Below are 24,910 nucleotides of genomic sequence, written 5' to 3' on the forward strand. Positions count from 1 at the left end.
AGCGTGGCTGACTACCACTCACAAGGCCCGGGTTTGATTCCCGGCCGGTTTGGAATTTTTATCCACTGCGGGCTGGGTGTTGTGTTGTCCTTAGCATCATTTCACCATCATCTACGAGCAAGTCGCCAAAGTGGCGCCGACTAAAACTGGCATACAATCATTTCATTTCAGAGTAACAGAGCGATCTTCTCTGTCAGGAAACCTGCCTCGTCACGAAAGCATACGCAGAAGTACTCATTTATACGATGTTCATAGACCTTGACGATCATGTGCTGACCGCACAATCTACCTCTACTGACTGCACTCGCGAGTTGTTTGCATCCATTCGGTGATGCTGACCTTTCGTGGTGTCGTCCATCAGTGAAGTGGGATATAAGGTCTTCATCGAACTAGTTGTTCCAGAACTGTAAGAGCATGTACCACTTAAAATGCGTCGTCGGATGTGGATTCAACTAGAGTGAGCATCTGTACACTTTTATGTGGAAGTACCTGATGACGCACTGCATGCCACATCCCAGGCGTTGCATTAGAGGGGAAGGTCGAATTAGATGGTGACATCGCTCCCCTGATCTGACTTCTGTTAGTTTTGTCTGTGGGGCTATATCAAAAGCTTCGCGTTCGTGACACGAAAAAAAAAATTGTTCAAATGGCTCTGAGCCCTATGGGACTTAACATCTGAGGTCATCAGTCCTCTAGACCTTAGAACTACTTAAACCTAACTAACCTAAGGACATCACACACATCCATGCCGGAGGCAGGATTCGAACTTGCGACCGTAGCAGTCGCGCGGTTCCAGACTGAAGCGCCTAGAACCGTTCGGCCATACCGGCTGGCGTGAGACGAAGAAACACTTCTTCCCAAGATAGTTGCAACGTCTAATGAGGCTCGTCGGGTGCCTCCTGTACTTGTAAGAGGACGCTGGAATTTGCTATGAGGCTGTCATGCCTGTACTGAATGTTGTGGTCGCCATTTTGAACACTTTCTACAGAGCAAAATGTTGTAGATTAAACAGTACATTATCTTTGCTGAATATAAGATGCGTGTGCATTGGAGGTGGAAGAAGCGGTTAGCATTTGGACGGCAAGGGTGAAGAAGGGAGAAGGAACTAAACATGGTGGCTGTCGCAAAATGGGAGACAACGCATACTAAGTTAGAATTTGAAATTATGTAATTATTCACAGATTCATTGTATCACATCAGCATAATCACGGCACTGTGCTCGTACTTCTGCGCTATATCCAGTACATGATGTGACAAAAGTCATGGGATAGCGAAAATCACATATACAGATCGCGTACTCAAAAGTATAAGAGGGCGCTGCACTGGTGGAGCTGTCATTTGTAGTCAGGTGATTCACGTGAAAATATTTCCGGCGTGATTATGGCCTTACGAAGGGAATTAACAGACTTTGAACGCGGAATGGTAGTTGGAATTAGACATTTGGGGTATTCCATTTCGGAATTCACAAGGAATGGAACATTTCGAGATTCACAGTGTCAGGAGTGTGCTGAGAATACCAAATTTCAGGCATTACCTCTCACCACGGACATCGCAATGGCAGACAGCGTTCACTTAACGATCGAGAACAGCGGCATTTGTGTGGAGTTGTCAGTGCTAACAGACAAGCAACACTGCGTGAAATAACAGCAGAAATCAAAGTGGGACGTACGACGAACATATCCGTTAGGACAGAGTGGCGAAATTTGGCGTTAACGGCCTACGGTAGCAGACGACCGACGTGAATGCCTTTGCTAACAGCAGGATATCGCCTGCAGCGCTTCTCCTGGGCTCGTGACCATTCGGTTGGACCCTAGACGACTGGAAAACCGTGGCCTGGTCACATGAGTCCCGATTTCATGTGGTAAGACCTAATAGTAGGGTTCGAGTGTGACGCAGACTCCGTAAAAACATGGACCCATGTTGTCAACAAGGCACTGTGCAAGCTAGTGGTCATTCTATAATGGTGTGGGCTGTGTTTACATCGATTGGAGTGGGACCTCTGGTTCAATTAAACCCATCATTGGCTTGAAATGGTTATGTTCGGCTACTTGGCGACCATTTGCAGCCATTCATGGATTTCATGTCCCAAGCAACGACGGAATTCTTATGGATGTCAATGCGCCATGTCACTTGGCCAAGTAGTTTGTGATTGCTTTGAAGAATATTCTGGTCAGTTCGAGCGAATGATTATGCCCATCCCGATCACCCAACGGGCAACGGCCTTGCGGCAGTGCATACACCGGTTCCCGTCAGATCACCGAAGTTGAGCGCTGTTGGGCGTGGCTGGCACTTGGATGGGTGACCATCCGGGCCGCCATGCGCCGTTGCCATTTTTCGGGGCGCACTCAGCCTCGTGATGCCAATTGAGGAGCTACTCGACCGAACAGTAGCGGCTCCGGTCTAAGAAAACCATCATAACGACTGGGAGAGCGGTATGCTGACCACACGCCCCTCCTATCCGCATCCTCAATTGAGGATGACACGGCGGTCGGATGGTCCCGATGGGCCGCTTGTGGCCCGAAGACGGAGTGATTGCCCAACACGAATCCCATCCAACATTTATGGGACATAATCGGGAGGTTAGTTCGTGCACAAAATTGTGCACCGGCAACTCTTTCACAATTATGGACGGATATAGAGGTAGCATAGCTTAATATTTCTACAGGGGACATCCAGCTACTTATTGGGTCCATGCCACGTCTTTGCTGCACTACGCCAGGCAAAAGGAGGTCCGACATGATATTAGGAGGTATTCCATGAATTTTATCAGCTCAGCGTAGATTAACAAAAATTGAAATGACACAATTTCAGATACTTTACTGGAGTCATTCAGATATGATTTTATGAATATAGACTGAAGCGGCAGTGAAAATTTGTACCAATACCGAGAATCGAACCCGTTTCTCCTGCTTACTACGCAGGTGCGTTAGCCAGTGGGTAAGCGGTTAGCCATTTGGAAGCCTACCTAGTATTCTGGAGACCCGGGTTAAATTCTCGGCCGTGATACAAATTTTCAGTCGCCGCTTCAGTGTATATACATAAAATCATTAAGAAATTTTTTTTTTATTTCAGATAAAATTAGAAGACTACAGGACTTCCGTCATGGACGAACCTCATTTTGGTCAGAGCAGCTTTAACTCTTCCTATGGGTGTGGGGGGTTTAAAGATGACTGAATTTCTTTTAAAAAATCAGAATATGTTATCCAGTGGTCAGTAAATAATGTGCAAAAACATGTACATTGATTGCTTCATTTGTTTTGCAAAAAATCTTAAGAACCGCTTATTTTATAAGCTGACTCTGGAGAGCGGACCCATTAGGTGGCGGGAACTTCCGTTCCTGGTTATTGTGCGTTGAGCGGTTACTCTACTTCAAGCGGTCACACTGTTTCAAATGGGCGTAGAGGTAACTTGTGTGTTAGTGAGCTGTTAGCGTGATTTAGAACTGGTAAAGTGACAGATTTTGGGAGACTGGTGTCCAAGTGATTACTTTTGCTTCTGTTCGTAGTTAGAAGAATTCGAGGTTGAATGGGACTTAAAATCTGTGGGCCTGTTGCGTCTCTAACTTGACGAGTGTTAAGCGATGGGGAGCACTGAACTCTGATCTAGTTCAGCTGCAATTTTCGAATTATTACTGGACAGACTTTTGGAATCCACTATCCACTCATGATACTGCAAAGTTTAGATGTGCTAGTGGCGATATTTAGCTTTATTTATTTGTGAAGTGGCAGTTATTTTGTATATAGTTTAGCGGAATCGGAAACTGTATTTCACAAACCATTGGTGTTTATTAAGTATTTGGGAAATCTTCTACGACTTAAATACGCAAATACTCACTCCTTACTAAACTTGATTATTATTGTTATTTTATTTCATGCTTATATGCATATTTGCACGGGCAACATTAAAATTATTTACGTGTTTTTACTGATGGAATAAATCGTCAGTTCGTTCAACCCAAATACTTTGATGTTGCCTACAATTTGTTATTCGATAGAATTCAACTCTTTTCACACTTGTATTAATATCACATTTATTTCAACTTGTATTTTATTTAGTTTCGCATAACTTGCCAAAACTTACGTAATTTAAACTGGAGGATCACAAGTTTGCAGCAATTATAAGTGTTGAGCATGAACGTAGATGGTGCACGACTTGACCCTAACCTATGTCGAGGTAATATTAGAAACAGAGTCTTGAATTTGTCCAACTGTGCGTGCTTGTGTGTGTATGTGTGTGTGTGTGTGTGTGTGTGTGTGTGTGTGTGTGTGTGTGTGTGAAAGTTGCGATTGATTTTCTATCATGGACAATCATTTGGTGAGGTAAGATCATACTGCACGCCAGTACAGTTGCAACCGCTACATAATGAGACATTCTACACAAAGTTTCTAACGATATGTAGGTTTTATGTACGACGGACGCACAGGTAAAATCATACATTGGAGATGACAGCTGTCGTAGAGAGGAAGTGCGCCTATTGCCACAACGAAAGGAGTGTCTTGAGACTTTGGTGTAGTAAGAACTTGCACTGGCGTTGACGCGTCATTCGGCGCAGAATACAACTAGATTTGCAATATCAGCAGACTTGATCGCCGGTTGATCATGATTGTGTCATACAGGCACTGGGCTCTTCAGGTGTTAATAATATATCACGAATACCTCGTTTCGTGGAAAACTACCGTGTTCAGAGTCACCTGCCATGAGCGACAACGAATTCGTGCCATGGGTCACTGACGAAAATTGTGTCTTGTAAAAGCAGAAAGAAAGGAAACGGCGCTAAAGGTCGCTCCCCAATTCATTGCCGGGCAACATCAACTTGTGAACAGCCGTAGTCTACTATCCAAAACAATATCGTCATTTTGGTGTCCTGCAGCCACTGTCCCTACGTGTATCTTTCGTTGCACATCATAGGAAGACTGAGATTAGCATGAGCGCCGTAACATCTCCATCGTTTACTCACATCATGGGAGAACGTAATTTGAGCCAATGAGCCTTCGTATAATCTTGTGAAAGGTACTAACCAACTCCATTTGACCAGGCCTCGGAAGGTCCAACGGTACCGACCGACTGACATGTCATCCTGAGCCGATAGGCGTCACTGGATGCGGATATGGAGGGACATGTAGTAGATACACCACTCTCATGGCCGTTGTCAGTTTTCGTGACCAGAGCCATTACTTCTCAGTGAAGTAACTCCTCAACTGGCCTCAGAAGGGCTGAGAGAACCCCGCTTGCCAACAGCGCTCGGCAGACTTGTAAGGTCACCCATCTAAGTACTAGCCCAGCCCGACAGTGCTTAACTTCGGTTATCTGACGGGAACCGGTGTTACCACTGCGGCAAGGGCGTTGACTTATGGTAGGTAGGAGTACATCTAAAAGCCACATCAGCCACGGATACCGTTTCGCAAAGGTTCATGAACGACAGACCGATGATGTGCATTCTTTCATTTGTTGTCGTAGAGCACTCCTCCAGTTAGTTGCACCTTCAGTCAATGTTCTACCAGGTCGGCCTCAGATTGTACTGTGGAATACTCAGCATATATGGGGGTACTTGTATGCCCCACTTTCCCTTCAGGATAGCATTTCCAAGTGAACATAGTTATCTATGCCCAGGCATAATTCGGCGAACATGGTGAGGAGCATCGGCTCATTCTTTGGCTCCGCAAGAAGAAAGGTGTTTACGTTATCAAGCTCGTTGCTCTTATTTTAGAGTGAAAAATATTATGCACCCACACTAGAAAAATTCTGCATTCCATGAGCAATGATGCAGAATTCTCGAAGAAACAATTGACGAATTTTATGATCCGAATCCGCAGCGAACAGCAGCAGTTCGTGAGGCTAACTGTGTTCCAGTGCCACGTTAATTATCCGAGTTCTGGCGTTCGCAGTATTTTACAATTTTACAGCCGCGCCCGTGCTCGCTTGTGTGTTTTTTTTTGTTTGTTTGTACCGTTCAAAGATGGGCTTAGGAGTGCTGTGGCAGAGAGTGCTCCACGGCCAGAGACCAGGGACAGTTGACGGCGCAAAGCCGCTGATCGAATCTGGTGTCCAGCAGAACCGGTGGGGAGTTTGCGTGGCTGGGTTCCGCCGTAAGTGGCGCAGCGCCCTAATGAGGGCTGCTGGCCCTAATCAAATTACTCAACTCCCAGCGGAAAGCCACATACTTGCCCAGCCTCCCGGCATCCACCTAACTCCCGATCGGATTTCACAGAAACTTCGCTGCACTGCTGATCCTTTTTTCCAATTCCATTAGGATTGGAAACAACGTCGCTTTCGTTGCAAGACAATGGCCCTTCCGATAAGACTGCATCAACGGTGCTTAGGAAATAACCCGAAATCCGTCAACAATAGAATATCTGTAGCGGTACAGCTTTTTGTAGTTGATATACGTGTGAAGACGCTACTCTTGAAAATTCGTGTGGTTATAAAATCTTAACATGGCTGTAAACGGCAACGGTATAGCGATAATCTTGGAAAGGATGAAAAGAATCAGCCAACCACTTGCGTATCACAGATTTACTAGAACCCTTGACCTATAATCATAAAATTATCTTCTTTAGAGGGAGATTGTGACGGTTGTTACTTGACAACAGCCGAACGGCATTAGTCTAAGGTACCTTATCAATACAATATGTAATAAGCGTCAATCTCCTTCTGAAGAATATAATTTTATAATTATCGAAATATAGGTCAAGTTTTCTAATAAACCTGTGTTATGCAACTGGTTCACTGATGTTCTTCATACTTTCCTAGACTATAACACGGTTATATTAACACGTCGTCTTCATTTACAAAATGTAGTTTGTGAATTACTTTGGTTAGATTAATCCATTTTTAAGAATAGTTGCCTAGGAAATGCTCAGAACCACAGATGCATGATGTTCTTTGACATCAGATATATTTAGAATTCATGAATACAGTTTGTTCTAGAATGTGGTTACCTTCCTTTGACTCTAAATAACTTCTGTGACGAATTAGTGTGAATTTCGTTCTCAACGATAGTGTATAGACCAACTAGCTCTCTGTAACGTCTGACGGAGTGCCTGGCTCCGGTTTTTCGACAATGATCAGCCACCTATACGTACCTAAAAATTGTTTTAACTACTTGTTTTTCATTATTCAGTTTTTAATAGTCAGTAGGGTTTTATGAAATACGACAGACCATAACGCAACCAAACGGGCAAGAATACGCGCGCGCGCGCGCGCGCGGGTGTGTGTGTGTGTGTGTGTGTGTGTGTGTGTGTGTGTGTGTGTGTGTGTGTGTATGCGCGCGCGCGCCTGCATGAATTGTACAACATATAGTTTAGGACATATGACGTAAATATGACTAAACTGGGTGAGTGATAAACTGCGGCATCCTGTATGACGTTCTAGTTTATTATTTCATTGCTACTAACTCTGTTCACAAAACAGTTCCCAGGCAGAACCCACATAAACCACTGGATGAATTGCAAAATTATATCATTATACGACACATAGTCGCGACAGTCGTGACACAGTCGTGACAGGACGACACGTGACGTCATAAACATTGATATACGTGAAAATGAAATTGCATGACGAAATTCTCTTGTGACACAAGTGAAATATGTGTACAAATACGTGAAAAGTATTTGACATGTGCGTAACACGAGCAAAGGCAGAGTAAAAAGTTCATCCTAAGCCCCTGGAATGATTTCAACTAAATTGGGTGCACATGTTAGTTACCATCTGGAGAGAAATACTGTGGGGTAAGAATCACCAACCTCCTATTGGTGTGAGGGTGATAACATGGAGAGAGATGGGAGAGGAGAAGATGGCCAGATAGAGATGGGCAAGGAGGAGATAGGCACAGAAAGAACAGATAGCATCTTAGTATATATATATATATATATATATATATATATATATATATATATATATATATAAGGCTCACTGGCCACTTGACCATCTTCTTCTTCTGTGCGAATGCACAAACAGTGCCCGAACTCTTACGGGAATCGGCAACGCGCCGCGAGTAATGAGTATAATGGGCAGGGGCACTACGAATGTAGTGCGGGACAATACGGCGAGAATGTGGGTTTCGCGGGAGGCGTGCCAGAGATAAATCCCTGCAGTCGCGCTATCCTCTGTGTCCTCGGTGGCTCAGATGGATAGAGAGTCTGCCATGTAAGCAGCAGATCCCGGGTTCGAGTCCCGGTCGGCGCACACATTTTCATCTGTCCCCGTTGTATGTCAAAGCCTGTAAGCAGCTAAGGGTGTTCAGTTCATTGTAATTCCAAATATTTAGTCTGTAGGGCTCCTTACAGTGTTTGGCGGAGGCTACTAGAGCACTTCAATTAGATGCCCTTTCTACTGGAGCTCACTTTGCCGCGGTGAGCGAGATGGGGCGAACATAAATCGCACATTTCAGTATATCCATTGTGGGTGACGAACTGCGACTGTGATTTAAATTGGCGTTTATCTGGTAATAAATATGCGGCCTGTCGCTTTTTTACGATTTATTCAACCATGAACCTGCAGTGGACCGAAAACGTGTTCATGGTTGAATAAATCATAAAAAGCGACTGGTTGCATATTTATTACCAGATAAACGCCAATAAATTGTACAGCTTGGCGGAAACTGCCGAAGACGACACTACAAATCAAATGGTTCAAATGGCTCTGAGCACTATGGGACTTAACATCTGTGGTCATCAGTCCCCTAGAACTTAGAACTACTTAAACCTAACTAACCTAAGGACACCACACACATCCATGCCCGAGGCAGGATTCGAACCTGCGATCGTAGCAGTCGCGCGGTTCCGGACTGAGCGCCTAGAACCGCATGGCCACCGCGGCCGGCGACGACACTACACCTCGCGTAATGACACAACAGCTTGCGCGGCCTGTATTAACATGTGGATAGCACTCTGATGCACGTAGGCCACAATGTTGGAGTGTACGCTGGCTCGATGCACTTGCGTAAATAGGCCTCGCGCTGCGCTGTGATATAGCTAACCGGTAAATTTCCTTACAAGGGAACGTCCCCATCGCACCCCCTTCAGATTTAGTTATAAGTTGGCACAGTGGATAGGCCTTGAAAAACTGAACACAGATCAAACGAGAAAACAGGAAGAAGTTGTGTGTAACTATGAAAAAAATAAGCAAAATATACAAACTGAGTAGACCATGCGGAAGATAGGTAACAACACAAGATGTAGCAAGTCCAGGAGCGCCGTGGTTAGAGTGAGCAACTGCAGAACGAGAGGTCCTTGGTTCAAGTCTTCCCTCGACTGAAAATTTTAATTTTTTATTTTCAATCAATAATCAGAGTTCAGGCACTCACACATAATTAACTTCGCTCTCCAAAATTCCAGGACATGTTCAGATTTGCTCGGACATATGCAGGATTTCAAGGTCTACGCACGGAAAAATTTGAAAACTTTAAAAATATGTGTTTTGACAGAACACAGGGAAAACTGTGCGACTGTGAAACCGATGCATTCATTTGTTGCAGTAATGTCACAAACTCTTACGTTTTCATCACTTTTTTGGGAGTGATTATCACATCCACATGAAAACCTAAATCGGGCAAGGTAGAAGAATCTTTTTACCCATTCGCCAAGTGTACAAGTTAGGTAGGTCGACAACATATTCCTGTCATGCCGTCACCAGTGTCGTATAGAATATATCAGACGTGTTTTCGGTTGACCTATGACCTTGCGATCAAATGTTTTCGGTTCCCATTGGAGAGGCACGTCCTTTCGTCTACTAATCGCACGGTTTTGCGGTGCGGTCGCAAAACACAGACACTAAACTTATTACAGTGAACAGAGACGTCAATGAACGAAAAGACAGATTATAACTTTGCGAAAATAAACAAGAAAACTTTTTTAGTAAAGGTAAGAATTGAACCAAGGACCTCTCATATCGCAGTTGCTCACGCTATCCACGGGACCACGGCGGTTCTGCAGGTACAGTTTCCTGTGATATTGCATATGTTGTTCATGGGCTACCCAGTTTGTATATTTTGCTTATTTTTTTCATAGTTCTACACAACTTCTTCCTGTTTTCTCGATTGATCTGTGTTCAGTTTTTCAAGGCCTATCCACTGTGCCAACTTATAACTAAATCTGAGGGGGGTGCGATGGGGAGGTTCCCTTGTTAGTAGCGTGGAATGGGGCACGTGCCTGTTTGGTAGCACTCATCCGCTGGAACTGAGCGATGCAATACAGCTTAGATAGCGCGTAGTGGAGAATAAGTTCCTCTTACTCTGGTTCGCCACTCGTAGTAGTGGCCTAGAGGCTAGAGGTTACTTTCTGAACCAGTATCACTTCATCCTCGCCTGTTCAGTCACGAATGTTCCACAGAAAGAACTATTGACGTTAAGCCTCCTTTGAGTTCGAACCTCTATAATATTACCTTCATGGTGTTTTCGAGAGGTATACTTGGGAAGAAGCAATGTATCAGTTGGCGCTTCTTGGAACGTACGCGCTTGAAATTATGATATTAAACCACATTGTGATGCACAATGCCTGTCTCACAGTGTCTGTCACAGGAGCTGGTGGAGCGCCTCCATGACGCTTTCACGCTTACTTAATGAGTGTGTGATGAAACTTTCTAACCTTCTTTGGATCTTCTCTGTTTCCATTATCAATTACAACTGATATGAATCCAGAGCATTATTCAGGTACTGGTAGAACGAGGGTGCTGTAAGCTACCGCCTTTGTGGGGGATTCCAAGGAATCAGTCTGGGCTCTGCTTTACCTGCGATTGGCTTTATTTGATCGTTCACTTTGTCATTCTGTACGCACACTCCTAGATATTTACTGGATCTGACTGCTTCCAGTGATTGTTATACAATCGTGTAATCATACAACAACGGTGCATAACCTGAAAACAGGAGTGTGGCGTGCAATTAGAGAGCAAAATGGGCTATTGGACGAAACGTTCTGCACCACACCACAACTTCTTATAGGTATGTGAAGATTTTTCTGCAACCTTTTCTTCAGAGAAGCAACGTTTAACGAAGAGGCGTACAGATAAATCATACAGGAAAATGAGAGATAACATCAACGCGTCTATGACAGAATTACGATGTGGTATCTATCATAGGAACAGTCCTATCCTGTGGGCAGGTGCTGCTGATACACTTGTATTGAGTGATAAAATGTGCCAGCGGGTTCTCAGGCTTCTTTCCCATGTCGCCTCTGCAAGTTCAATTTTATAATTTAATACTGTCCGAGTATTGTGCCGTCGCGTCATGCGGTGATCAGGGAGGGGGTTACTGGGTCCCGAGTTACGCCGGACAGAGAGCTTTCAGCGTACGTAGACCACATACAAATGTTTTCACACATCGCGGTACTCTTTCTGATGCATCTTCACGAAACCTATGACGTCGATCAGTTCACATAATTATCTCTTAACGACTGCGCCTTGAAGCTGACTGAAGAAATCCGCACAATAATCAAGCTTCCCAACAGTCTGGGGTCCTCTGAAATTAGTCTTGCTATTTTTTTTAGACATAGATGTATCAAACTATTATCGTACATGAAACTAGCCGCGCGGCCTAGGGCGTCTTGTCACGGTCCGCGCGACTCCCCCTGTCGGAGGTTCGTGTCCTCACTCATGCATGGGTGTGTGTGTCGTCCTTAGCGTAAGTTAGTTTAAGTTAGATTAAGTAGTGTGTAAGCTTAGGGACCGATGACGTCAGCAGTTTGGTCCCGTAAGACCTTACCACAAATTTCCAAAATTTCCAAACATGAAGCTAGTTGAAAGAACGTGTACATGCATTTAATTAAGTGGAATTGCTACGTCTTGAGAGCTGAAGTTGTTCATTCCGCTTAAAAGTGCATTCATATGGGTGTGTGAACAGTTAAGAAGCGATGTCTACTTGTTTATTACGTTTACTTACAGTTACGCAAACCTTCCAAGTATCATCTGCGTAGTTAGAACTTGCGTAACCTGTTCCGATGTTTTTGCCATGGATAATTGCAACCTGACAAGCTGTCTGATGAAGTGGACAACGTAACGGTAAGACTATTCACAAACTTCAGGATTAAATGTTTTATGTTTTAGTGATTCACAGTTTCTCATCGTTTTAATTTAAGCGAAAGTAATTGTACAAGAGACATTAGAGAAAAAAAGAAGCAATGATTTTAATGTTGGAATGTGATTGTAATCGTGGTGTCTACATTTGTAAACTAAGTATTAAGCTACTAAAATTATGTAACTTTTTGTTATAGACTGTTGCAGTTCCTTTCCTTCGGACCTGTGAGGTACGTATGAAGATACTGAACAAACTCACTTGAAAGTCAGTATAATGCAATTATTAAAAAAGTGTTTCGCGATGGAATAATGGATCAACTGAAAAGTACACAGAGGTGACAAAAGTCCTGGGATAACACGTAAAGTCGTGTCGGACCTCCTTTCGCCAGCGTATTGCAGCTGCTCGACGTGGCATGGACTCAACTAGTCTTTTCAAATCCCCTGCAGAAATATTAAGCCATGCTGCCTCCACAGCCTTCGATAACTGCGAAAGTGTTGCCGGTGCACGTTTCTGTGCACGAACTGACCTTTCTATTACGTTCCATAAATGTTCGATGTGATTCATGTCGGGCGATCTGGATGGCCAAATCTTTCGCTCTATTTCTCCAAGATGTTCTTCAAACAACCGTGGGCCGGTGATAAGGCGCATCGTCATCCATAAAAATTCCATCGTTGTTTGGGAACGTGAAGTCCATGAATGGCTGCAAATGGTCTTCAGCAGCTGAACATAACCATTTCATGTCAATGATGGGTTCAGTTGAACCAGAGGACCCAGTCAATTCCATGTTAACACAGCCCACACCATTATGGAACCACCACCAGCTTGCACAGTGGATTGTTGGCAGTTTGGGTCCATGACTTTGTGGGGTCTGCGCTATTCTCGAGACCTATCACCAGCTCCTACCAACTGAAATCGGGACTCACTTGACCAGGCCATGGTTTTCCACTCCTTAACGGTCGAACGTCCGCCCCTGGTAGGTGAATCACCTGAGTACAAATGACAGGTCCGCAAATGCACTGCCCTTTAATACCTTGTGTATACGGTACTACAACAATCTGTATAAGTGCACATCGCTATACTATGACTTTCGGCACCTCAGTGTATATCCTCAGGCGTGATGAGTATCAGTATGCTGGTAATATGGCAGCTACTATATAAATAAATAAATAAATACATCAACTTCCTTTTAATCAATACAGATGTGTCACCTACCATGTTATTAAATCGTTTTTAACAAGTATCATGCGAACGACATTACTTTTTCCATGTAGCTCTACAGAAAGATGTGTGAGGTTGCTGCTTGACCTGTGATGGACTGTCGTATCTAGGGATTAATTGTTCGAAATCTGTCACTCTTAATTTCTCTGTTATTGACGAGATGCAATTGTATATGCTCTGGGGTCTGCATTTCATCAATCGTTTGTCCGCACAGCTCATTAATCACTTCAGTTTTGCAATATCCCTCAGTGGTCCCAAACATAAACAGGAATGTTACAGGTTATCACGTCACGACCTTCTGCCTATGCTGATTAATATATTACTATATTCCAATTGTAGAACTTCCAAATTTCTGCATGTTATATTAACACCAGGTGTGCCTTGATAATGTAAGTGATCCGTTTGAGTTTGGTTAAGGGCGTATGTAATTGCTAAAGGAAAAAGAAAGTATAGGACGAAAAGTGTTTCAACTCAGGTTGAAAATATTTCTAAAGCAGTTTATTTTTCAATACTGCTAAGAAAATTGTATTTCCAGCTGTAGTACTTTATCCATCCTCAGTAACTCTAAGAGTACTTGTCGAAAAAACCAGCAACCAGTTGCACAAAAGAAATTTTATTTCTTGACTGGTTTCAGGGACCTGTTGCCCTTCTTCAGAAGATTAAAATTATAAACTGTTACCGAGCATCAAAAGTAAACAGGGGTATTCAGCATATTACTGTAATCGCAACTGTAGTTGGCATAAAACAAATATAGTACAAGGAAACAAAACAACAAGTGCTGCTATCACGCAAGGAGTGGAGCTAACCAGCTAATGACAAATTCTGTTTGTGTAACTGGTTGCTGATTTTTTCAGCAAGTTCCAGCTGTGTTCATTATTCAGGCAGTCGTCTAAAGCATCTCCACCTCTACCAACGGCCTTCTGTAATAGTCCGTCATCATTTAATATGTGTTTAGTACACAGAGTACCAGTACCACTTGTTTCACGGATGTTGAGTGGGAAGAGCGAATAATTGTAAGCTTATGTGTTAGCCAACCTTCCAGCGTTTTTATCGTCAGTATCATTCCGCGATGTGTATTTTGCAGGTAGCAAATATGTGTCTTCAGTCCTCTAAGAAAATGAATTTTCTGAAGTTCAGTAGTAACCTTTTCACTGTGAACAGCAGTGAAATGGAGTTTTGTAGAGAATAAGTGTGTCTTGACTGAACAGGCTTGTGATGGATCACGCAGTTCTTCTCTGGATATTCTCTTTTTCTTTTGTAAATCCTTCTGGGTAATGGTTTCACGCAGATGGGGTATTCTCAAGAGTTTTTCTGTCAATCCTGCTGGATAATGATTCCATGAATTTGAAAAATACTCAAGAATTGGTCGGAGAGACATTAATAAGGAACCACTTTGGTACATGGGTTCCAATGAATCTCATTTTGGGATCCAGTTCTAGGTATATCTATACATGTTAATAGACTAATAGCCCCGACGCCTTTTTCTGACTATGCGTGAAGGCTACTCTCAGGAACTACCGCAGCGATATTGATATAATTTTCAGTTGTAAATAGTCTGATTCACGAAGGAAGGATCGCGTATATACGAGGGCGTGCTGGAAAGTAATGCCTCCGAAACTTTTATGTAAAAACTTTTAAAGCTTTTTTTAAAATAAGATAAACGTTATTAGTGTTCTACATATTTATTATTCAGTTCACATATTTATTTCTGAACATAGTCATCCTGATGACGAAGATATTTCTCCCAACGAGAGACCAGTTTGTTGATGCCCTCACTGTAGAATGTTTGACTTTGTTGACGAAGCCACCACCTCGCCTCTGCTTGCACCGGTTCATTGTTATCAAAGATAAGTCCGCGACGGTGCTCTGTAAGTTTCAGAAACAGATGAAAATCGAATCGGGCCGAGTCGGGACTGTATAGACGATGATCGAAGATGGTAAACAAAGGTGTCGACTTGTTGCGGATGTCTCAGCGCTCGTGTGTGGTCTAGCATTGTCATGTTGACATGTTAACACGCTACGTTTCGGGACACTCCAACATCAGAGGGCTGCAAATGTCTGGACATGAAGCATAAAGGTATAGAATACTAGTAACGTTTATTTTATCTAAAAGCTTTGAGAGTTTTCACATAAAAAAATTCGGAGACATTAGTTTTCAGTACGCCTTCGTAATTAACTACCGCTGCGCTAGACAAATCGTACTGTCGTTGATACTTAATGTTGCCCGTGCGAATCCGGGGCATATAGGTAGTATATATTCATACAGTTGTTCCGCCTTACTTCTAATACATAAATGTTCGGCCGTAGTACCTGATTAGGGCCACTTGATTTCGATAGTGTGATCACATAAAATGATTTCATTTCACCTGTTTCCGTACATGTGTTACTTACCATCGTACTGAAAAATAGATTCCAGTCTGAAAATCTGAAAATCTTACGGCCCTTAGGTAACAGCGGCAAAGGCTACATCGCACACTTACATTGTCTTACGCATTGCAGTGCCTCTACCAATGTGTAACAAAACCTGTAAGGTGATCACAAATAAATGATTCTACGATCGAGACTTTGCCGTAAGTATATGTTGAATAGAATGATTGCGGGCCTCTACCGAGATTCCATGTCTTATATCATAATAAGCTGATAGTATTCCAGCATGCCATACTAGTATTTTGTCGATACAATCTCTCTAGTTATGTGTAAATTTTCTGTAACTGCCCAGTATCTAAGAGGCAAAGTATGTTAAAAATACAAGGACGCGCTTGGGTATGTGCATGGAGAGATTTGTGAATAAGCGTAAAACCCACTAAGGTACAGTAGATTTCTATGCTTGGACAAGTCCCTCACTGTTCGACGTACACTCGTCCCAGTGCGCAGCGGAAGAAAGCATCAACATCTTGCGAAAAAACAGTTGCGCAGTTTTTTGTTGAACAGAGACGGTCTACTGAAAATGTGTTGACGACTGTTTCAAATGCCTTTGGGACAGAAAAGAAATTTGATAACACTCGACGCTTGTGTCGACCAGCAGTATTCACATAAACAGACAGACATGTAGAAAGTGCGACAGATGCAGTCTCAGAATCGTCAGTGTTCTCGGAAACTGACAGTGGGGTATTGGGATTAGCAGAGAGACTGTTAACGCCATTGTTCGCAAGATAATACAGTGAGGTGACAAAATGTCGTGGGATACCGATATGCACATATACAGATGACGGTAGTATCCCATACGCAAGGTATAAAGGAGCAGTGCATTGGCGAAGTTGCCATTTATAGTAAGATGATTCATGTGTAAAGGTGTCAGACGTGATTATAGCCGCACGACGGGAATTAATAGACTTCGAACGCGGCATGGTAGTTGGAGCTAGACGCGTGGTCCATTCTGCATCTGAAATCATTACGGAATTCAGTATTACGAGATTCAAGGTCACAAGAGTGTGGTAGAGAATACAATATTCCAGACATTACTTCTCGTTACTCATTAGGACAGTACGGCGAAATTTGGCGTTAATGGCGTATGGTAGCAGACGACCGACGCGAGTACCTTTGCTAACAGCACGACATCGCCTGCATCAGCTCTCCTGGATTCGTGACAATATCAGTTGGACCCTAGACTACTGGAAAACCGATGTCTGGTCAGATGAGTCCCGATTTCAGTTGGTAAGAACTGATGATAGGTTTCGAGTGGGGAGCAGACCCTACGAACTCATGGACCCAAATTGTCAACAAGCCACTGTGCAAGCTGGTGGGGGCTCCATAATAGTATGTGCTGTGTTTACATGGAATTGACTGGGGCCTCTGCATCAACTGAACCCATCATTGACTTGGAATCATTATGTTCAGCTACCGGAAGACCATTTGCAGCCATTCGTGGACTTCACGTTCCCAAATAATGATGGAATTTTTATGGATTACAATGCGCCATGTCACCAGGCCACAATTGTTCCCGACTGATTTGAAGAACATTCTGGACAATTCGAGCGAATGATTTGGCCTCCCAGATTGCCCAACAGGAATCACATCGAATATTTACGGCACATAATCGAGAGACCAGTTCGTGCACTAATCGTGCACCGACAACACTTTCGCAATTATGGACGGCTATAGAGGCTACATGGTTCAATATTTCTGCAGGGGACTTCCAACGACTTTTCGAGTCCATGTCACGTCGAGATGCTGCAATACACAGGGCAAAAGGAGGTCCGACACGATATTAGGAGGCTCAGAAGAGTATTTTTTTGGTATACTTTATATACTGTAATACTTTTCAGTTAACTTTGCAGATGCATCATAAAGATCTAGGAGCTGCTGGGGAAAATTAGCATCTGCCACAGCTTGTGTGGCACCGGAAGATAGGGCAGATGGTAGAGAGCTTAGCAGCGAAGCACGTGGCCAGCTGTGAGAGCAAACAGCGCCGAGCGCCTCTTGATCTCCCTCGGCGTCCCCAAGGCACGCGCCGCTGCACCCATCAGCACGCAGCTTGTCCGTCTCTTCCACGTTTCTCAGACTTCCATTCTGTTCTTATACTGATATTCGCACGGATATTCGGCGGTCTGTCATTTAACACTCACTACTGGAGAAAGTACTCCTCTAGACTTTTCTTCAGTGACGCGCATATGTATGTTTTCCAATCGCATCCACACACTTTCCACTAGCTCGTCGTTTTGGTCTTTCATGTTGCTAGAGAGAATAACTTCGGTTGATCTACCCCTCTCTAAATAAGGAAATATGCGACGTCATTCACATGAGCACAGAAAGGAATCCGTTAAATTTTGCTTACACTATAGGTCACACAGATCTAAAGGCTGTCAGTTCAACTAAATGCCTAGGAATTACAGTTACGAATAACTTAAATTTTAACGATCACATACAGGGTGACAATTATTGAACTATATGAAACAAAATCGTCATTACTTCTGAACGGTTTGCGTTAGTACGTTCAAACTGCAAGTTTGGCCGCGGGGCATGATGAGAATTAGCACGCGAATGAGCAAGCACGTTATTGTTTCAGTCATTTGCAAGTGAAAATGTCACGGTCCAGCGTGCCTGCGCGTATAGCGCTTGTAAAGGCCTACTATGTGAGAAATAACAGCCCACCTGCTGTTCAAAGGAAGTTTGCGACCGAGTTCAAGCTGAAGACAACCGGTCCAAGTGTGCTAACAATCGAGAATTTGATTCGCAAGTTTCAGAGAACGGGTGGTGTTCGCGATATAAGTGTTGGCAATGTCGGTCGTCCAAAAAGAGTGAAACGCCTGAAAACATCGAGAAGACACGCGCTGTGTTTCAAACCAGCCCTAGGAAATCAATCAGACGAGCTGCACAACAGGTGGGAATCCACCGGGAGACACTGCGACAAATTGTTGTTGAAGACCTGCATCTCTTTCCATACAAAATTCATACCCATCAGCCATTAACACCCTGGACAATGGAACAGCGGTTGAGATTCGCCAACACTATTGTTCCCAGAATTGACGAACAGGACTTTGGTGTGAATATGGTTTGGTTAAGCGATGAAGCCCACTTTCGTTTGGATCGGCTCGTCAGTAAGCAAAATTGGCGCATTTGGGAGACTGAGAACCCGCATTTCGCGATCGAGAAGTCTTTTCACCCTCAACAGGTGTCTGTGTGATGTGCAATGTCCGGTGGAATATACCTTGATGGTACGGTGACTACCGAACTGTACGTAAAGGTTTTCGAAGATGATTTCATCCCCATTATCCAAAGTGATCCTGATTTTGACAAGATGTGGTTCATGCAAGACGTAACTCGATCCCATCGCAGCAGGAGAGTGTTTGGTGTCCTGGAGGAGCACTTCGGGGGCCGCTTTCTGACTCTGGGGTACCCAGAGCCCACAGGCATAGGCCTCGATTCGCCGCCATATTCCCCGAATCTGAACACATTTGACGCCTTTTTGTGGGTCTGTATTAAAGGCAAGGTGTACAGCAATATCCACAAAACCATTGCTGAGCTGAAAAGAGTCATTCAGAATGTCATCGACAGCATCGATGTTCCTACACTTCACCGGGTCATGCAGAATTTCGCTGTTCGTCTGCGCCACATCATCGCCAAAAATGGCAGGCATATCGAGCATGTCATAACCTAAATCCGAATATCTGTACTGAGGCTTACGTGTTGAATAAAATGTAATTGATTTAGGCTTTTCTTCATACAGCTCAATAATTGTCACCCTGTAGATAACGTTGTGGGATAGGTGACTGCGTTTTATTCATTGAACAATTAGAAGATGCAACAAGTCTGCTAAAATGACTGTCTACACTACGCCTGTCCGGTCTCTGCTAGAGAATTGCTGTGCCGTATGAGAGCCTTGCCAGATATGGTTGACGCAGAACATCGGTTAAGTCCAAAGGAGGGCAACTGGTTTTGCATTATAGTGGAATAGGGGAGAGGATGTCACGGCTATGATACGCGATATGGGGTGGCAATCACGAAAACAGAGGCGTTCTTCCTTGCGGCGAAATCTTCTCATGAAATTCCGATCGTCAGCTTTGTTCTCTGTAGGTGAATTTAACAATAATAATAATAATAATGATAATCTCTTGTAGTTCAATGCCACTTCGGCCACTTGTGCGACCTTAAACCCATCGCAGTTATTCAACCGAGGAAGGGAGATACTGGCACACCTGCTGGCCGTTAATCGTTATGTATCAAGCGGACTGAACATCCGTATCAAGAGTGGTGGTGCTCACCACCTACCACACAACACGCCACTCTATATGGGGTATTGCCTTTCACTCACGTCATGTGCCCTACTCAGTTGCAGGCTGGTGTATATGCAGCTCGCCGTTGTCTAGCGTGTGAGAAATAGTGCGATGGGAATGTGACTTATTCCATCGAAGAACTGGCCAATGTAGAAGAAAGGTGTCCGGTAACAGTACCGGAAGAGAGAGAGATCGGCACTAAGACCTCCAACGTCGCCACATCCTCACGTGAGAGCTTACAAATAGGGCCTTTGCTCTGTCCTGAACATGAAAGAGGCCCAAGCCCCCTGTCTCCCTTGGGAGGGTCAGTGCTTATAGTGGACCTTAAACGCCATGCCCATATAACAAAGGATTCCACAGCCACCAGCATACGGCGGACCAGAGATAGCGGGATCAAAACCATCTGCGCAACATAATGAAGGAGCAAAGCCAAATAGATATTGGCGTATCACGTCCGTTGCAAGATTTCTAGAGTCCTAAGACGGCGATCAGTTAACCTTGCTCTGATCTCGTTTAACAGACCCCTGCAGTTGAGGGCTATCGTGTTCTGCATGCCAGTTGCGAAGTCAATGCCCAAGAAACGTATCGTGTCACTTATTAGTAGGAAGGCGACGCACCCATCGGGCAGCACTTTACCTATAGACAGAGCATGCGATTTTTGGACGTTGCGACTACTGCCTGATGCCGCACCGTAGGTCGCTACCCACGCCAATGCTTCGCAAAGATTACCGCCGCCACGAAGTAGGAATACCGGACCGCCGGCATAGGTAGTGCAGTAAAAAATGTGTCCGCCGAGTGTCATATACGTGAGAGGTTTCCGGAGGCCACAAACCAGCGATTTCTAGGTGAAGATGTGCAATATCGTTGTCTCATCGAGCGCTGGGTCAGGATTGTCTTCGTGAGAGGGCTGTTGTATAACACACTGGACGTCGCACTGCGAAGAAGAAGCATCACTACCTCTACGATGATGCCCAGGTACTCCATATGTCGTAGGACAGCCGTAAAAAACCCGTGGTCAACACTACCAAAATGTCTGGCTGAAGTCGAGGGAGGCCAAGGCCCTAGGTATTTGACGAGCCTGGGCAAGTGCAATCATGTCACGATACCGACAGAGTGCAGTACGCACGTAATGGTCGCCTTCTAACGATGCCTGGTCGTGTGAAACAACGTAACGGGCCCTTTGCTCGAGACGTGTCACCAGCAGTCGAGTGAAAATCTTCATGTCACTGTTGGGTAAGGTCAAGGGGCGATAATCGCAGACCCTGCATCCACCTCGTGGTCTAAGTATGGGTACGACCAGTCCTTCGAGGAAGTCTCCAAGGCGCTACACCAAGCGGGCAGCAGATCACGGCAGATGTCCATCCAGGCTGGCGCCAGTAAATGCTGGAAAGCCCCATAGAACATAGGGAGGCCATCGAGTCCCAGCGACTTATGAGCTTCTCCACGTCTGTATCACTTCAAGGATCTCCTCCTCCATTACATCTTCAATACAATCCGTTGCACAGCCAGGGGGATCATGCCAAAACTGAGCTGAGAGACCTCCGCGATCACCTCTTGGGGATGGCGATGCTCCAAGTACAAATTTTGGTAGTGGGAGTGAAGGGCGTTCCGTACATCTGCTGAGTATCGAGGCTTTATCCATCGTCCGTCGTGACAACGTGGATCAGGGCGTTTCGCCATCGTCGTCTTTCGACATGGATATGGTACGTAGACGACTCGAGAGCGAGCCATGACGATCGTCGATCGCCTCCTCAAGGTGGCGGGGTGCTAGGATAGTGATCTGGGCCTTGACGCTATTCATCATCGTTTGCCGTGAGGGCGAATGCAGCAGTGTAGAACATTCCTATAGAATTCTGTAACAGAAATCGATCGAATGTAGCCACTATATCGCTACGTTTTTGCCATAGTCAATCAAGGTCTTTTGGAAGCAGGCTTGGTGCAGACTGGTAGCCGCCACACTGGGGAGTGCAGGAGTCCCACGTGGCCTCTATGAGCAGCCGACATTCTGGAGAAGCAATATTCACCTTCTATGGACCATGGCTGTGCCATACACTCTGAAGGCCGAGGTCGATGGTACAGATATAGGCCACGTGTTGAGGAAACGCTATGCGCCACACTTTGGCAGCTCTCGTCGCCCTGACAATAGAGCATGAAATGTAAACCTGATTGATGCTGCTAGATGAATGGCAAGTATAGCGTGTAAGGCCAGACCATTCGCCATGAACATGGTCCCACGACTCCACGAGCTGGAGGTTATTATCAATTGGGGCAAGTTCTGTGCACAGAGTGTGACTTGGTAACTGATCCTCGAGTGCTTGGATGCAGTTGAAATCCCCTCACTGTACCAAGGCATCCTGCCGTCTCATAAGGAGGTGCATGACCGCATCAACGAAGAACGTAGATCGCTCACTACGCCTACCAGGTCCAGACGACACAAATATATTGATGATTGTGACTGCTTGCGTAGTGAGAGCCATACCTCTGGCGTAAGAGAGATACTCGACGTATTTGGCAAGTATACCTCCTGTGAAATCTTCGACATGCATCTCATGAAGAAGGGCAATGTCAGTGTCCGCTGCGACGAGTGTGTCCTGAAGCATGGCCATTTTTTGGCGAGCACATATGTTACTGAGTTTAACTATTGCTAGGCGGTGAATCTGATGGGCCGTCCCCTCCATTAAGTTGTTCAGTTTAGCGTTTGCGGCCGCCAGGGGCGGCCCCATCTTAGCTGCTGATGCCTCTGAAGAGTATTGTCAGTGGAGCACCTGTGCACACTCTCAGCATCAGAAGGCGGAACTACGGCTGCAGGCGTAGGTACTATAGTCGCTGCAACATCGTGACGGGACATATGGGCTGCGCTTTTAAAAAGTGCGAGGGGGGGGGGGGGGGGTAATTCTACACAGTGCCTGCCTGGGTCGTGGAGTCTTTTACATCATCTGATGGTAGGTCCTCACCCTGTTAACAGTTCTGCTGAAGGAAGCAATCGTCAAATGGCGTACGAGTCTCGTCTTGCGTTTTCGCTGGGACCGTTGTTTGCGGACATCTTGTTCCATGTCGGAGTGCGGGCAGCAGTCAGCCGACGCTGCTCCCGTCGGGAGGAAGGCAGAAGTCGTTACAGCTCCTGATTCGACACACATGTTCTCAAGAGGGTCAGGCTGTGGGTATGAGTGGTCGTTTTCCTAGGCAGTTCGAACAGTGACAACGTGGAAGGAGGTGAGGGTCCGCCACGCAGATGTGAGTCATCAACGGCTGCAGGATGTGTCGGTCCTGGGCAACAACATCTGTTGCTTTCGTAATCGCCGCGTTCTTGGTTCAAATGGCTCTGAGCACTATGCGACTTAACTTCTGAGGTCATCAGTCGCCTAGAACTTAGAACTAATTAAACCTAACTAACCTAAGGACATAACACACATCCATGCCCGAGGCAGGATTCGAACCTGCGACCGTAGCGGTCGCTCGGTTCCAGAATGTAGCGCCTAGAACCGCACGGCCACTCCGGCCGGCGCCACGTTCTTGAGGGGGAATGCAGTGGGCGTCGTAGGGGTTGCAACATTGCCGACCAGTTTGAGAAACAGTCTACACTGTATGCATGCCAATCGGGCAAGGCTTTCCCGGCCACAACTGGCACAAGTACGTGGCTGTCCACCATATACGGCCCTGTAGCCCCCGATAACTACGTAGGCTGGCACATGCTTCGACAATTCAATCTTGATTTTCCACACACCGTTTAACACGTGATGCGTCTCAAACGTTCGCCACTTTTCAGCCACTTGGTTTATCACGGTACTGTATGGTTTGAACGCTGTCATCACAATATCAGGCGTTACTTCGAAAGGGAGCTCCAAGATCTTGAGAGTGCGGAAGCCATATTCTGCATGGTCTATCGGCTGTCAGAATGACTAAATTTGAGATCAAGACCGTCCGAGCGCACGACATCTGTGCACATCTTCTCATTTATCAGTTTGATGCAGACGACGCTGCTGCTAATTGATAAGTGGATCCCAATGATGTCTCAAGGGGCAATATGAAGATCGTCCTGTGCCATGGCACTCTCGAAAGAAGGTCGCGATACACATGCTGCAGCAAGAAGGTAAATGGGTAACACTCGTGCGGGCGCTGCACGCCAGGAGGGACACAAACAAGATGTCCTCGCGTCATTGCGCCAAAGGTACACCTCGGCTACGCAGGCGGTTTTCGTTATCTGATTAAACATTACTTTAATATTTTTTCTGTTGATTTTCATAATTAATTTCAAACTTTCACAATTCCGCTCTTACATTAGTTATCTGCCCCAGAGGCAGCCAGATCAAAATCAGCAACAAAAAATACAGGGTCCATTAACAATTTTTTTGGTTCTCTCAGTTTAAGATCTGAGAGCATTCACAAGAGCCACTCAGAATAGCTTTTTCTGATACAAAACCTCATTGTCCAACTCGTCTTTCATGCTCCCCATGAAGTTAAATGAAAGCTGTAGCACTGCTTTATTTATGTACACTGATCAGCCAGAACATTATGACCACCAACCTGCTATCGATAAAAACCCGTCCAGGCCATATCAGCGTCGTCTGGGGAGGAATGACTGCTAGTCAGCCACACGCACGGTGCATGTAGTACGAGTGAGCGTGCTGTTCGTCTTTAGAATGGGAAGGCGCGATCACAGAGGGCAGATTGTGATGGCCCGAAGGCTCGGCACGATTATTTCGGAAACTGCACGACTTGTCGGGTGTTCGAGGAGTGCTGTAGTGAGTATCTTCAACATGTGGAGAAACCAAGGTGAAACCACGTCCAGACGTCCTAGTGTTGGGCGGCCACCCCTCATTACAGATGTAGGCTTGGCAGACTAGTAACACAGGACAGGCGGCGAATTCTCGCGGAACTATCATCAGGCTGTAATGTTGGGCGGAGTACAAGTGTGTCTCAACAAAGAGTGCAGCGAACACTCCTAACGATGTGTCTCCGCAGCCGACGACCC

At 45.2% G+C, this 24,910-nt stretch overlaps 1 protein-coding gene and 2 pseudogenes across 1 annotated transcript in view; 1 reads left to right on the forward strand and 2 right to left on the reverse strand.

Moving 5' to 3' along the window:
• Positions 1-24,910, reverse strand: part of LOC126471056 (uncharacterized) — a 642,710-nt gene that overhangs the window by 61,364 nt on the left and 556,436 nt on the right. The gene's annotated exons all lie outside the window — the stretch shown is intronic.
• LOC126472047 (5S ribosomal RNA) lies at positions 2,213-2,330 on the forward strand (annotated as a pseudogene).
• LOC126471942 (5S ribosomal RNA) lies at positions 5,230-5,348 on the reverse strand (annotated as a pseudogene).

This window comes from Schistocerca serialis, chromosome 3, assembly GCF_023864345.2.
Source record: "Schistocerca serialis cubense isolate TAMUIC-IGC-003099 chromosome 3, iqSchSeri2.2, whole genome shotgun sequence".
NCBI lineage: Eukaryota > Metazoa > Arthropoda > Insecta > Orthoptera > Acrididae > Schistocerca > Schistocerca serialis.